The sequence below is a fragment of the Rhinolophus sinicus genome, linkage group LG02 (assembly GCF_036562045.2).
Source record: "Rhinolophus sinicus isolate RSC01 linkage group LG02, ASM3656204v1, whole genome shotgun sequence".
Lineage (NCBI taxonomy): Eukaryota > Metazoa > Chordata > Mammalia > Chiroptera > Rhinolophidae > Rhinolophus > Rhinolophus sinicus.
Window position 1 is genome coordinate 32,580,220 of NC_133752.1, and position 15,988 is coordinate 32,596,207.

General features: G+C 36.3%; 1 long non-coding RNA gene across 2 annotated transcripts in view; it reads right to left on the reverse strand.

Annotated features, from left to right (window-relative positions):
• The window catches only part of LOC141569471 (uncharacterized), a 37,761-nt gene extending 21,981 nt beyond the window's left edge, over positions 1–15,780 (reverse strand). Inside the window, exon 1 of one of the 2 annotated variants that reach the window (XR_012493156.1) lies at positions 15,236–15,772. This is a non-coding gene — a long non-coding RNA (uncharacterized LOC141569471). Of the gene's footprint in view, positions 1–15,235 lie in introns of both variants that reach the window. The other variant, XR_012493155.1, reaches the window with a different exon arrangement.
• Between the last annotated feature and the right edge of the window lie 208 nt (positions 15,781–15,988).

Genomic DNA, 15,988 nt, shown 5'->3' on the forward strand with positions numbered 1-15,988 from the left:
TTCTGTGTGTCAACATGCCTTCTTTCTTAAGTATAGCAAACAAGGCAGCCTCCCTTCAAATGTAATCCAACACCTTAAGGGCAAATTATTTTGTCATAATTTATGTGGGTAATTACAGGTATCCCTGCTGTAATTTATAAAATTATAGGAAGTTTAATTTTTCATAGTTGTGGGTTCCCGTCACAGAAAGTTGTCTGACTAGTTCCAATGGTTTGCTCTCAGATCCATTGTAATATATTAATTTTGACTTTAAATTTCAGCTTTATTGTTTTCTACCACACAATGGGAGTGGATGGTTAGATGAGGTAGGAGAGTTTTAACTCAAAAAAGGAATGAGGGTCCTCCAGTCCTTCAGGCAATTCTGATTTTAGTCTACCTGAAATATTTGGGTTTTTTTGATTGATTGATTGATTTAGCCACTGAGCTTCAGCACCTGACTAGCAGTTTACTACAGTTCTTAAAAATAGGCATTATAATAATAAAGGCTATACTGTTCCTCCCTATTTCCTCCTAGTGTCTTAGTTTATAAATAGAAGGTTTTAACCAACACAATTAAATTATAAGTGGTAAATTTTAATAACATGTTTTGTTCCAGAATTAAGATTTTTCTTTGATCATCCTCACATTATGTTTTCTTTCTCTGGAGTAATTCATACATTTTGTTACCAGAATGTCTTGTGCATAAAAGAGGTTAAAATAAATCATTGGATGACTTTACAGAAATCAAAGTAAAATTTGAAACACAGTCTAAGTGCAAACTTTGCACATATGTGTGTGTTTAAATTTCCCATTGAGTGTTTTACATAAGAGTAGTAAGAGTCTTTGGCAATAAATATTTTGAGTGGAGTAAAATATAGCTTCTCTGCAGGGGGCAACAGTAAAGAGAAATTTAAAACCCATACAGGTGTCATCTAGATTCTGTCATGACAAACGTAGATAAGAGGATATATAGTATAAAGTGGACATAATTCTTTTTGTTCATTAAAGAAAAGAAGAACTTCTCTTTGGCACAAATGTAAATGAGAGGTCTCTTCAAAGTAACCTAAGGAAAGAGGAAGGAGGTCATTGTTGTTATTATTAATATTTTCAGGAAGAAATCTTCAGAAATGCTTTAAATGGGACCAGTCATTTAATAAACAGAAAATATTTACATTCTCCCTGTCTAAAACTTTCCTGTAGGAGATGAGGGGATGTGCCACATTATCAGGGCCCAAATACCCTCAAGCAACCTTTGTCTTGCGGGGTTTTGCCTATCTTCTCTCTATATGTTCTAGTATCATCCCATCTCTTCTAGCACATTGAAGTAATATTTTCTATATGATATATTTGTGGCCTGAAAGTATTAATGTGTTTCTTAAAACCAATAGCACATTCTTTAGTTACAAAACTAACATATGTAAGTTTATATACATACATATATATATGATTATATAATTGGTCCTATTAACAATTTTAACCTAGTAATATTAATTTTTAAAATAGTAATGTACACCCATTGCAGATAACTCACGAGATAAAGAAAGGCATGATGAAGCAATGACTGCACATAGTTTCAAACCTCTTATTTCTCCAAATTAAATTGAAAGAGGATCAAACGTCCATATGTTGACCTACTATCTCTCCTGTGGGTTTCTTCCTCTCCTAGGAGTCCATTAGATTTCCAGACCCAAGCAGGAAGAGCTCTGGTGTTGACTCCATCCGTGGCTATTCTTGCTGCCATTATTTCCTGCCATACCCCTGTGGCTCTTAAAACTGATGGTCTCTCTTTGGATGATCACCACTCTTTGACTCTGCAGGAGAGTCTTGCTCTCACGGCCTTTAACCTGGCATGCCCTATGAGGTATTTGAGTGTTAATTTCAATCCAGGTTGCCTCCGCTTGAAGTTAAAATCTTACAGTTCTTACTGCCCAGTGAGTTGACTCCCCCGTATCAACTTTTTTTTTTGGAAGGACTCTAGCCCCGCCAAAATCCTGGGATAAGATTGGTATGCTGCCTGCCCAGTATGGCCTATGTCCACGTCCATTTTTTCAACCCTGGGAAGTCTGCTTAGCTGTCAGACGTCTTTCCTTCTTAGCCTTCAAAGTATATGTGACTTCCTCAGTTGACTCATCCTCCGTGGGTGACTCGCTGGTATTTGTTTCACAAGGGAATTAAAAAGCAAAACATAAATGGAATCATTATTGTGGCATCTCTCTACTTAGGCAAATAAAAATCACCCAATATCATCCATCCCATTGAGGGATAACCGTGGTCAGAGAGGCTGAGTGAGACAACAACAGGGTGTGCTCCTCTCCGTGGAGTCCGTGAGACTGATTTATCTTAGAGTTGTGATGTGTACTATAGCCTTCGTGGCTCTGACCACTACTTACGTGTAATTATTTCCTTTTAGTCTATTTTTCTATGCACATTTAAAAATATATATGACTTTGTTAACAGGACATTTTTATACAAGTGCCTTGGATTCAGGCATCCAAGACAGAGACACTGGCACATCTGTTGGTACATGGAGCTTTGATTCGTCAGAGGAAAGTTGAGCAGCCTTTTTACATAGAACTTACACAGGAACAGAGGGACTTCCTAATATAGGAACAGAGGTACTTCCTATGAGGAAACCAGTGCCTTTAAGCTATTTTTCCTTTTTAGTTTAAAAGTTGTTAAAGCTTATAGGATGGCCTAGAATGAGGCTGGCAAAGTTCAGATGCAATGAAGTGCAAAGAAAGGCTGATAAATAACACATCGAGAGGGTGTGACTGAGTTAACCTAGTGGGTAAGAAAATGTATCAAGGGAAGATTGGTTCTGGTCTACCAGGAGCTTGACTTAGAGCCTTTTGGAACCTATTATTTTGGAATGGAAGTGGGTGTGTGCGTGAATCCAGTTGCAACTTTTGGAGTTGAAGCCAGGTTTGATCTAGGGTATCCTCTCTCACAGTTAGTCACTCCTTTTCCTGGGCCAAAGTCTGAGTTGGAAGTTATGGCAAAGATCAGAGCAGGTATCTCAGTTCAAGCCCGTCTCTGCAGGCTGCCTTTGCTCACTCAATTTCTTCATCTGTACAACAGGGTTAATCATACCTGCTTTGAAGTACGGCTATGAAGATGAAATAAGCCAGTGTTTACTAATCTAAATAACAATAGATAACTAATACAAGGTAGCTGTTGTAATGTTTTCTATGTGGGCAAATTAATTCTTCAACTTCTCATTTCAGCAGGGTTTAAATATATGCCATTAATGAAGCAGCTAAATAAGGCACACACTTTTTGATGACTTTTAAAAGCCCTTCCTGTTTTAAAAATAAAATGCCCAAAGGAAAAAGAAGAACTGAAAACAAACTCCGGTGTTACCATTTCTTTCCAAATGTCATGGCACAATTGTTGGTTTGCAACATTGCATTGGCTTAAAAATTAAATAGAAATGCAACATGTTAAAGCAAATATACTAAGTAAACAAGTTGTTTTTTTTTCACTTTCAGAAGTCTATTTGGATAATAGCACAATGAAAAAATTTACAAGGTAATACTTATTTTCATAATGTTTCTTTTGAAAAATTTATGTTTAAGTTTACACATAAAGTACTTATTTTAAGCTAGATTTCCAAATTTGAAAGCAGAGAAGAAAACAAAAACAATTATTTGAAAAACAAACCTCTTAGAATAAGGGTGTTCACGGTTCTTAGAATTAGAATGGCCCTTAGATTGGCATCTCTGAGCTAGTTCATGGCATGTAGAGAGGTTGTCTTTTGTCTAGGTTATTTATTTATTTTTTAAAGGACAAGTGAATTTAGCACCTGAAATACTGAACAGTGTATTTTTATTGCGGTATATTAGTATTTGTTTCAAAACTTCACTTTATACATTTTTCAAATTATTATTATATATGTTTCTGGTAGAAAATCTGGAAAATGTGGATAAATAAAAAGAAAATAAAACCACCCATAATCCCATCAGTCAGAGATAATTACTGGATATATTTGAGTCTTAAAGAAATGCATTTATATCTATCTTAGTTTGGGCTGCTATAACAACTACCATTCCTTAAGTGAAGTTGTCATATTTTTAATTACAAGGAACTGAAAATTAATTCAACTTGGAAGTTCAAATGGTAGGTCAAATTCATGATTCATGCTGTTTAGCAAAGGACTTGCTCAAATCCCAAACTCCATAAACATACATTACCTCACATTATTCCTGCACCTTTCATCTAGAGATCAGGTAGGATTTAAAAAGAGTAAATGTGAAAATTATGAATCATCCTCTAAGAAATGGGCCTCTAAAATTGTAGTCCAACAATCCAGGCAGTTCACACAGAAGAAGATGTTAAACCTCGGTGAGACAACTTGGGGTAATGGGAACATTTAGACTTTAGAGTTAGGACCTGGGTTCAAATGCTGCTTCTGTTACTTATCAAATGTAAATAAGAAAGTGTCCTCAATCTCTTGGAGCTTTCATTTTGTCATCTCTCAAACACAGTTAATATTAACTGGTTCACTAGACTCTTGTACAGTCAGTTCCTTTTCTGTCCTTTGATGACTTACCGGGGTCACTTAACTAGTTAGTTACAGCAATTATCCCTTGATTATTCATCAGATGTTCTGTTCTGTGTATGCTGGCTTCTTTTTCAGTTAAGGATTTTGAAACATGACATATTAAGGTACTTCATTTTAATTAAAAATTGACTAGAATGAAACAGAGATGTGACATATACCATTGTTTGGTTGACCCCATCTTCTGTGTCAATATTTCCCAGCTAAAGACCATCAGGCACACACCTGTGATTGAACAAGTTGGATTTGTTACTGGTTACAAAGAAGGAGACCACACACATGGAAAATGTGGGACATTTCCATCGAAGGTGTCTGAAAAGATTGTTATAGGATCTGGACTCAGGGGATTTTGAAGGAGGGTTTAAAGAAGTGGCTTTGCTCTGGATTGGTTATTATCAGGAATTGGGGATAATTCTAGGATTGGATATTTCAGAAACCTTATGCATAAGATGGAAAAAATAAAGTGAGTCCAAAGCTATCATTGGGAAAAGAGCAGCAGGTCTCCCTATTAGCCAGGATATGGAGATATGTGGTTTGCATAATACCTTGTTTCTGTGCTGAGAGGAGATCATGGAGTTGCCTTCTTTTTCTCACTTCATCATGGACACTGGTGGGGATTTGGAAGGTTGTTTATGGGCAGCAGAACACCAAGGCCCACTGGGAGTGCTGCGCTAGGTCCTGACGGCACGGAGGCCTAGCTCTACGTGTGAGGGCAGTTTCTCAGTGTCAGAAGCTGCTTTTCCTTTTCTCTCCTCTCTCTTGCCACCTTTAGGCCAGCAGGGACTTTGGGACAAAATTCTGGCCTATGAGACACAAACAAGCATCTTCTGGGATCTTCCTGACGAAACATTTATTTTCAGATATTGGTACCACCTTTCTCACTATCTCATCCTTCTTCCCAGTAGAGAGGGGTAAAATTGTGGAAGCTGCAGTAGCCTTTTTTGTAATTATGAAGGAAAGGTCAAGGACATCTCAGAGTCTTTGACGTGGCTGATTTGCTGAACCAGTCCAGTACTGCTCACTCTGATTTCTCACTATGGGAACAAAAAATATTCCCTAATCAAACAAAACAAAAATCCACTTTAGTTAGGGTGTTTACCTGTAGCTGAAAGCATTCCTAAAACATTAGGTATTCACATTCATTATTTACTAAACTACACACTCTTCTGGCAGCCCATTTTTTTTTTTTTTATGGTGACTCAGAATATATTGCATTTGGAAATAAAGAATGGCAATACCCTATTTAAAAAAAATTAGGCTTATGTTAGATGGATAAATTATTGTTCTTTCTGCTTCATAAGGTTGGTCATTATTACTTCATTCAGATGCAATTGCTTCCTTGGTTTCAGAAACCTGCATAAAAATGAAAGCTTTAGAAATCTTCCTGATTAAATTCAGCAGAAAGAAGTGTGGGCACATTTTGGTAGACTTGATTATTGAAAGGGTAACTACAGCTGTAAACCTAATTGCTGGATAATTGTGACTTCAGCATTGCAATTTCTGTGCTCAAAAAAAAAAAAAAAAAAAAAAAAAAAAGGTCCTTATAGCCATTGTGATGTGTTAGACTTAATGCATTGGTTGGTTTTTAATGCTTATTGACGTAGAGGTAGACAGCACTTCTGACCTCTTGGGGGATAGATAATTCCTCAGTTCCTGTGTACCCTGTGGTTAGTAGGTTAGACTCCTAGGTAGAGAATCAATGCCCACGACAAAACTGATGTGTTGGGAGATGCAGATGAGGACAATAGGTAATTACTATTATTCAGTGTGCAGAAAAACTAACCCACGGGGCCAGCAGGAATCCAATGTCTGCTAGATTCCGGATGAGAGTTGTTAATATATGATAAGTGAAAACGTTCAGGAAAACTTCTTGTAGTGACAGCTGGATTTATATATTGAAATTATGGCCCTATGGTCAGAATACATTTTTACTCTATTCACCAACTTGTAATTATTCTACAGGTGTTTCTTTTCTTATCTCTCCCTTCACTTTACACATAGTAGATGCAACATAGTTGTTGTTCAAGAAGTGGTTGAAAATGCATTAAAATTTGACTGCAGAATGGCTCTGCAGTAGTGACAATAAGAATTTATCAAAATATTATCCTTAAACAATAAATTATTTAACAGATTACAATTCATACATTATAGATATATCACTGAGTAAAATATATTAACGTTCACTGTAGTGAGCAGAAAATATCCAGATGCAGGGACATTTAATAATTGATGAGGGAGGTGCTGTCCACTCAATTAAATAGAATGTGATTCTTGCGTGGAGTGGTTGACTGTACTAGAAAAATATGTCAATGCATAAAACAGACCAGTGTCTCTCTTTTTCTAGAAAACCTTAACAATAAATTGCACCAAAATAGTTCCACAACATGTTTAATGTTCTACACTCGAAATGTTTATAAAAAGACTGCTTTTTTCCCCTCCAGTTATTATAGGCAGATGGACTAAATCCTTTCAAATGAAATTATTCATATAAACTTAATCTACTGGCGGGTTATTTGTTGCAGGTATGTGTTGAAATTGTAGGCACTATACACCTTCACAAATTTTAAATAAATTGCAGAAATATACTAAAAGAAGAACAAGCAGAATCTTAGTTTTGTAATAGCCACATTCAGTCTGATTGTCATCATGTAGGATTCTCAGAGTTTCTCTCCATCTCATGTTTCTCTAGGAAGGATGCTCTTTGAAATAGACACCATGTTCCCCTGAAAATAAGACCGGGTCTTATATTAATTTTTGTTCCAAAAGACACATTAGGGCTTATGTTCAGGGGATATCACCCTGAAAAATCATGCTAGGGCTTATTTTCTGGTTAGGTCTTATTTTGGGGGAAACATGGTAGGAGATCCATGTTGGGAAAGATATTGCAAAAGAGGTTTAGACGCTTGTTTGTTTTTCCAGTTTGGAGGGTTTTATGGTGCTGTTGATATTCCTGCAGAATTAAATTCTGGTGAAGTACGTGTTTTGATGAACTTATTTGAAGAGAAAGAATGAATGAAAAAACTTCCAGCCTTTATTTAAAAGTAAATGTACTAGGAACTTCTCTCTGAATCTGTTAGAATCCATAAGGAGGGCAGGAAAAGGGGCAGTTACAATTCAGTGAAATAAGTGCCAAATTGGATACAAAAAACTCTGCAATAAGTAATAGAGGGAAGGAGTCTACAAGGAGTGACCTTATTTTTCTGGACTGGTATTTGAGATATTCTCCTTTTGAAGGGAAAAGTCGGTGTTTTCCGGGTGAACAAAGAGTAAGGAGAGCAGAACAGTTTCATACGGTGGCCAGAGATGTTCCTAAAATGGGCCATGGATGACGATGGCATTTTAGAAGGAGTTTAATGAGTACATTATATTCGGACTCTTGAGGTGTGTAAGACTTTTTCTTCTTCCAGCAGAGAAAATGTCAAGAGATGATGTTCGTGGGTTGTTCAGAGTTAGTTCAGGCAGGCGTTGAATGACATGCAGGAGTTTAGACTGTGTCCTGTAGTCACTGTACCCTAAGCTGCATTGAAGTGGGAAGCACGTCTGCCTCACTCAATGCAGCAATCCTGGGACAGGGTGAGTGCTGACACTGTAGTCGCCTAACAGGTATTCGTTAAGTGAATGAATGAGGAGCCATTGGCGACTTTTGAGAAAAGGAGCAAGCAAATATTTAAATTTGGGGAATATCATGGACAGCAGTGAGAACACAGAAGAGAAGGGTGTATTTATTTTCTGTTGCTGCTATAATGAATTACCACAAACTTAGTGGAGAAAAACTACCCAGATTTATTGTCTTACAGTTCTTTGCGTCAGAAGTCCGGTCAGCGTGATTCTCACTGGATGAAAACCAAGGTGTTGGCAGGGCTTTCTTCCCTTCTGGAGGCATTGGAGGAGAATCAATTTTCCTTGTTCTTCCCAGCTTCTGGAGGCCGACTGTGTCCAGAGAGGTTGTCTGTTTTTTAGGGCTCATGTGATTATATTGCGCCCATTTGGTTAGTCCAAGATAATCTCCCCCTGTCAGGGTCCCTAGCCTTAATCACATCTGTAAAAGTCCCTTTTGCCATGTAAGATAATGTAGTCACAGGTTCTGGGGAATAGCAGGCCCTTATTCAGTTACCACAAGGGGCCATGGAGGCACTTCACAGGGCTCGATATGACACTAGTAAGGAAGGTAATTGTGACAGGGATAAATCTAGTTCACTAAACCGCTTTTGCTCTTCATTTTAGACAGAAACGTAGGCTACATTTTGTACCTTTACACTTAGTTGTGACCAATATGACTAAGTTCTGGCCAATAGGATTTCTGTATGCCGTCTCCATTCTTGGTCCAGAAAACATCTTCCACTCCAATCTTCATGATCTTTTTTTCTCACCTGCTGGCTTGATGTGGAGGGATCTAGCAGTGTACTCTGAGACCCTGAGGGAGGGTAAAGTCTCTAACTAGAAGCAGCTGGGTTCCTTTGTGGAGCAAAGACCCCCTACCAAAGCTCATTGCACCATGATTTGCATAAGAAATAAACCTTTATTGTGTTAGCTTCTGAAATTTGAGAAGTGTTTGCTGCAGGAAATAGTCTATCCCGATTAATATTGAAATTTGTACCTAGGTAGCAGTGGGGTGCTGTTGAAATAACAAAAACAAATGTGGCATTGACTTAGTGTTTATCCAGTAGGCAGTGAGGATCCTAACTTTAGGGGCTTGAAATGCAGTGACCCATGTTATGAATGGGAAACACCTTGAATAAGCTGTTGCTAGATTAACATGGAAGGTAGGATTTATATCCAAATTCTTATAGCTTTGGAACAGTGACTCTTAACTCTGGCTACATATTAGAATCAGTTGCAGAATTTTAAAAACTGTTCATGCTCAGATCCCACTCCCAGAAATTTTGACTTAATTGTTCTTTGCATGTTTTGGAGGAGAGGAAGGACATTAATATTATTTTAAGTTTTCTGGGTAATTATAATGTCCACCCCGGCTTGAGAACCAACATTTTAGGGCAGAGGTCATCACCCCTTTTCTGTAAAGGGACAAATAGTAAGTATTTTGGGCTTTGGGAGCAATACCATTACTGCTGCAAGTATTTAATTCTGCTATTATAGCATGAAAGCAGCCATGATAATTTGTAAGCAAATGGATGTGGCTGTGTTCCAATGAAACTTGATTTACAAAACAGGCAAGCAGCTGGATATTATCTGTGGGCCATAGTTAGCTGATCCCTTCCCTAGGACAATGATTCAAAAGGTTTTTCTTCTCAGGGCTCCTTTTAGCCTTTTAAAAATTCTTGAGGGTCACAAAAAGCTTTTGTTTATGGGTTATACTGAGTAGGAATGACCATATTAAAATTAAACTAAGTTAAAAATATTAATGAACTGAAAATAATCATAAATCCATTATGTTAACATAACTGACATATTTTATGATAATTGTATTTCCAAAACAATTTAGTAAAAAGAGTGACATTGTTTCACATTTTTGCAAAACTCTTTACTGTCTATCCTAATGGAAGATATCTTGATTCTCATTTGCTTCTTCATTCATTCTGTTGTGATATATTGTAATACATGAAGAAAATCTGGCCTCACACAGATGTGTAGGTATTTCTTGTTAGAAGACCAATTTTCTTTTGAAGAAGTATTTGAATAGCCTTTTCAGAGAATTGTGGATATTCTTTGCTACTACATAACAACACAACAAGTGATAATTTTTTTAAAAAGTTGATTGCAAGGTGGGATCTGAAATCATGTCAGTGAAGTTTTCACATACTACTACGTTAAAATCCATTGGTTTACTTTCACTATAAAGTGATCTTTTACCTATGCGTGATTGCGTAATATCTTATATTGTTTACTTTGAAAAGTGTTTCATTGAGTTATACTGTTAGCACACTTTTTATTATATAATATTTTTCAAAAATCATATTTGTTAGTATCACCACTGAACTCTTCAGAAAAGTCTTTAAGAATTCAGTAACTGTCAAGCTCATGGTGGTGGATGCAAATTTTCCATAATTCTAATTTTCACTTGAAAGCTCACATTTTGTCATTGGCAAAAAATACTGTCAGGTTGCTCTCCTTCAAGTGACAGTCTCACTTCATTTATTTTCCAAAAAAAATGACTGCCAAATACCAAAGTCTGAATAATCATATTTTGTTTATCACTTGTTCTCTCAAGTAAAAATGGCGTTCCATAAAAGAGAGATGAGTTGAGTTTGCAACTCAGACAATCGCATATTGCTTTTCCTTCAGACAGCCATTGTATATTGGTATGCAGAAGTGCTTTATGTGTTCTTTTCTTTTGGTCTCACTGAATATTTAAAAGATGTGTACTCAAGGGTTGAGATTTAATAAAGTAGATAATATTTATTGTTTCATCAAGGGCATTCTTAAGCCAAACTGACTTAAAAAAACAAACAAACAACTAAGTACATGGCAGCAAATATGAAACAAGGTCCAATGATATGATACAATTACATGGTTTAGTAACATTGCCTTGATGTGTGCTAAAACACCAACAGTTTTACCCTCTATGGGTTTTGTAGCATTGTTGCAAGTTCCAATACAGTGAAAAAGGCAAATAACCTCTTAGTACTATTATGGAAGTATTTTTGACCCTTTGGATCCACTAAAAGGGTCTTTGGGGTTCCCAGGGTTGTGCTGACCACTCATTGAGAACCACTGCTTTGGGGGAAGTGTTTTAAAAGAATTAGAATGTTAGCATGTAATAGCTATTATTGGCTTCCTTTGCTAAGGTGTTTCAAAAAAGAGATGCACTCAGAAAGAACTGGCCAGACAGATTTCAAGCTGGATAAAAAACTATAGGGAGAGTCCAAAGACTTGGGGTGAAAAATGGTTGGAGAGTCAACGGCTTCCGGAATCCACATGGAGCCTCAAAGGGCCAGCAAAACTTTTTAGTTGGACAACATGATTTAGTTCTATGGCAAAGATCAGTGGCCTTTCAATAACAAACAATAATCCAATAAATGCAGCCTTTTAGCTACAGTTAAGGCGAGAAAGGGGGAGGAAGGAGGGAGAGAGAGGAAAAAGACCTGAGAATTATAGATGGAAGCAAATACAACAACAGAAGCCTACCAAGTTTTTGAAGAACTTGTATTGTCAAGAATTGCCAAATATCAGACTAAATATACTTTTGACTATTTGCTCTGTAAAATCACCTTTTGACTGGCAAACTTTTGGTAACATTCACTTAAGCTGTGCCCAAAGGGAATAAATAGACAGTAAGAACTCCTAAAAGCAAGGGCCAAGGAAAGGGACAACAGAATTATTCCCAGAGAGCAGAATTAAAGTTTAATCAAATAAATCTCTCTCAGAGTAGGGGACTTCATAAAACTTGCCAAGCAGGATTTCAGAATTGCAGTGAACTAGTGAACACTGTTTGTCGGCCATCATTCCCCTTTTTGAATGGAAGTTTTAATTGCATTTATTCTGTCCCTGCTCCCATTGTATATAAACCAAGCCAAAATAATATCCAAAACTCCACCCTCTCTCTCCTCTCACGGGCTTGCTAGACACAGTGGAGTCGTAGAGGACTCCAGGCCACGAGGAGGTGGTGTGGCCACTACACGGAAGCAGCCTGGTTACCTGAATGGAGCAGAACCTGCCCCAAAATTGCACTAGATTGTGACAGGACCAGGGAAAATATATTTATTGTGCTGAACCACTGAGAGTTTTGTTAGCACATTTGTTACAAATGTTCTGTTACAACATTTCAACTACTCTGAATAATGTAGAAGCTATTTCATTGATCTAAACAGAAGGAATTGGACTAAAGCAGCAGCAGAAAGAATAAGAAGAGATAGTTTAGAGGAAGACTCGATAAGCTTTCATAGACTAGGGGGATGTGAGAGCAAGGAGTCTGGGATGAGCTCTAGATTTCTGTCTTGGTCAAAGGGGTGGAAGTTTTGAATGGTACTAATAGAACAATTCAGTGAGGTTGTCCAAATGCAGTAGCAGTGTGGGGACTACGTGCTGGAGACAGGGGTCTGGAAAGGAGGCACATAGAGGGCAGTTGTCAGGGTATATAGGTGGGGGATGAAGCCATGGAAAGGAGCAGCGGTGGATGGAATTTGTTGGGAAGACAATTCAGAGGGAGAAGAGCACAGAGTTCCTTTAATTAATAGCATTGAGACTAGAAACTGCAAAAGAGAGTGATAATGAACAGTCAGAAAATAAGAAAAAAGGCAGAAAAGGGTAGGCCACAGAAACCAAGTAAGAAAACAGTTTGAAGAATTATGAAATGGTGATTAGTCAAGTATTGCAAAGAGATCGAATATGATGAGAGCTAAATGTCTACTAGATTTTTAAATTAAGAGCATATTGCTGACCTTCATGAAGATAATTTCAATGGAGCATTGATATAAAATTCAGATCATTGTAAGATAAGTGCCTTATGATTTTATGGATGAAAAAGGAGACTGAAGGTGTTAAATCTTCACCAAAATCCATAGTAAATGTGAGTACTTGGCTTTGAAATCTTGCCTATCTGAAACTACAACCCATGCTACTCCACAGTTCCAAACTGCACCTGAAATAATTTTGGTTATAGTGTTGCTAAAGCAGGATAAATTAGAAGTCTTATATAAATCATAAAGAGTAACATTTCTGGAGAGAAAGGTGTAGAGAGGTTACTAATTATCTAAAATATTTTCAGAGAGACATGCCACCCCTTATTCTTTCCTTCCCCACTTTTTCTTAAACTGACTGTATTGATTTTATTGGCAACTAGGAGTTAAATTTTATAATATGAATGAGTGTATCAGTGTTACATTTTTTTTTAAAAAATAGGGTAATTTTAGTTTTAGAACACAGGGTGTATTTGACCCCCTTTGCCCTGATAATATAGATGATGTATTACAGAAATGCACATTTGAAATCTATGTAATTTTACTAACCATTGTTACCCCAATAAATTTAATTTAAAAAAAGTAAAAAAGGAATGCAGGGTGTATCAAGGGGCAAAAATAACTTTTTCCTAAAACTCTAAGGTCTAAGTAAGATGACTGAAAACTCTTTTCTCTCTAAAGTCTTATGAAACTTAATTAGCAAGATCAAAGGCTACAAGAGTTTAATAGCTATCTTCACATTTACCAGATGCCTTGTTAATAATTTGGTATTTAAAGTATAATACCTAAATAAGCCAAATGTTTTTTAGGAGATTTAACTTATGATTTTTTTTCTTTAATAAACATCATGAAAAACTCTAAATTCTGTCATGGAGCACTATTTCAAAATAAGCTCCTTAGTAAAATAAACAAGACATGAATCAACTCGAAGAAGCATTTATTCTAGAGAGCCAAGATGTCTGCAAATCTTGTGTAGGAAATCCCACTTTCTTTTATTTCATATAAAGAAATTTTGCATGAAATAAAACAAAGCAATTGGCATCACTTGAATCCATTATTTGTTAAATTTTACTATTTTTGTACAAAGGAAAATTTTTTGGCATGTACTGATTTTCTAATCTGGAACGCCTGCTGAAATATTTTCATTAAGATGTGTAATTTTTTGTAGTAAAGAACCTTCCAGTTTGGGACTCAGAACATTCAATTTGGAGTATACATAAAGTCAGAAATAAATGTAGTCAGCATTTCAGCATTATTAAACATATACCTTGATACTGCCCTATTTCAGTTGCAGTTTTTGCTAGCATAATTCATTACTATTTATCACCTTTGCATTTCTATAGCAACAATTTCTATGGAATTTATGCATTTGGATGAAGTGCCTCAGTAAAACAGAAAAGAAGCATTTGTCATTTTTTTTGAAGGCTGTGTTGTAGTGGTGACAAATTAAGAAATGACTTGCCTTTGTGCAAAAAAATTAAAAAATATATCTCTTTATATATGTGCAAATGTTTTCACACACATGTTTAAAGCATGTCCCATTTTAAAGACATTAAGTCCCATGTGATTACCCATATTCTCTTGAAACAGTGGCAGATAATGATCTCTTAAAAATTAGTAAATTGAGAGAAAACAATTTAAAAAGAAAGAAGAAAAACCCCAACCCAACCTGAAAAATCCATGTTATTTTTAAGTTGCACATGGGGATTTTTGTAAAAATCGAAGTAAAAAAAAATGTCGCTATCACCTACCAATTACACATTGCATGAGAGATAGGGTTGTGGATATGCTCAACATTTTAAGGGATACTATTTTGCAATGCACACTGCTACATAAGAAATTTAAAGAAAACAAAAACAAACAAAAAACAGTTTATGAAAAAAAAAACCTAAACTAAGCTTATTTTTGTTTCCAAACTAAGCTTCTTAGCAATTTTAAAGCATTTTGTTTTTTTATTTATCAAGATTAAAATTTATTTTATTTTAATAATTAGTTCAGAAGATCCCCAAACTTCCTGCTTATGAAATTGAATATCTGAAGAGGTGAATATTTTTCAGAATCTATTGTATGTTGGAATGATAACATTGCAACTTCTGAATCTCTTATCAAATATCAAGACTGTTTAACAGATTTTTTAAAGACAATGACATTAGAAAAATTACATATTGATTTTAAGTCACACATTTCTGAAATTCTAAAACAATAAACATGTTAGTTTTGCATGAAGGTGAAACAATAAGGCTAAAACTTTGGTTTTAAAATTAGAATAGTTGTCTTTTATGGAATATACGACCTGTGACAATTAAGTTTGCGAACTCATCCTAGGAAAAGTGCTACATACCTCATTGCTGAATATCACTATGGTCACCTTCAAAGTACTCCCCTTGGGAAGCTATGCATTGACACTCTTCAGTTTTGGAACTCTTTTTCTGGAATGGCCATCAAAGCTGTTGTCGTATTACCCTTGATGTCCTGAATGTCATCAAAATGTCTTCCTTTCAATATTTCCTTTATCTTCCGGTAAAAAAAGAAGTCATTGGGGGCCAGATCAGGTGAGTAGGGAGGGTATTCCAATACAGTTCTTTGTTTACTGATGAAAAACTCCCGAGGGAGGTGGTGCATTTTTGTGATGCAAGAGCCATGAATTGTTGGCGAAAAGTTCAGGTTGTTTTCGTCTAACTTTTTCATGCAGTCTTTTCAGCATTTCCAACTAGTAAACTTGGTTAACTATTTGTCCAGTTGGTACAAATTCATAATGAATAATCCTTCTGATATCAAAAAAGTTTAGCAACATTGTTTTGTCTTGATTTGGACTGACAGAACGTTTTTGATCGTGGAGAATTGGCTGACTTCCATTGTGCACTTTGATGCTTTGTTTCAGGGTCATATTGGTACACTCATGTTTCATCACCAGTGATAACATGGCCCAAACCATTGTCTTGCGTCTCCAAAAGGTCTTGGCAAACTTCGATTCTCCTTTGCTTTTTGTTCATTGGTGAGCTCCTTTGGGACCATTTTTGCACACACCTGTCTCAGGCCAAGATTTTCAGTTAAGATTTTCCTAACTGTTTCTCTATCTATGTTTACTCGGTCT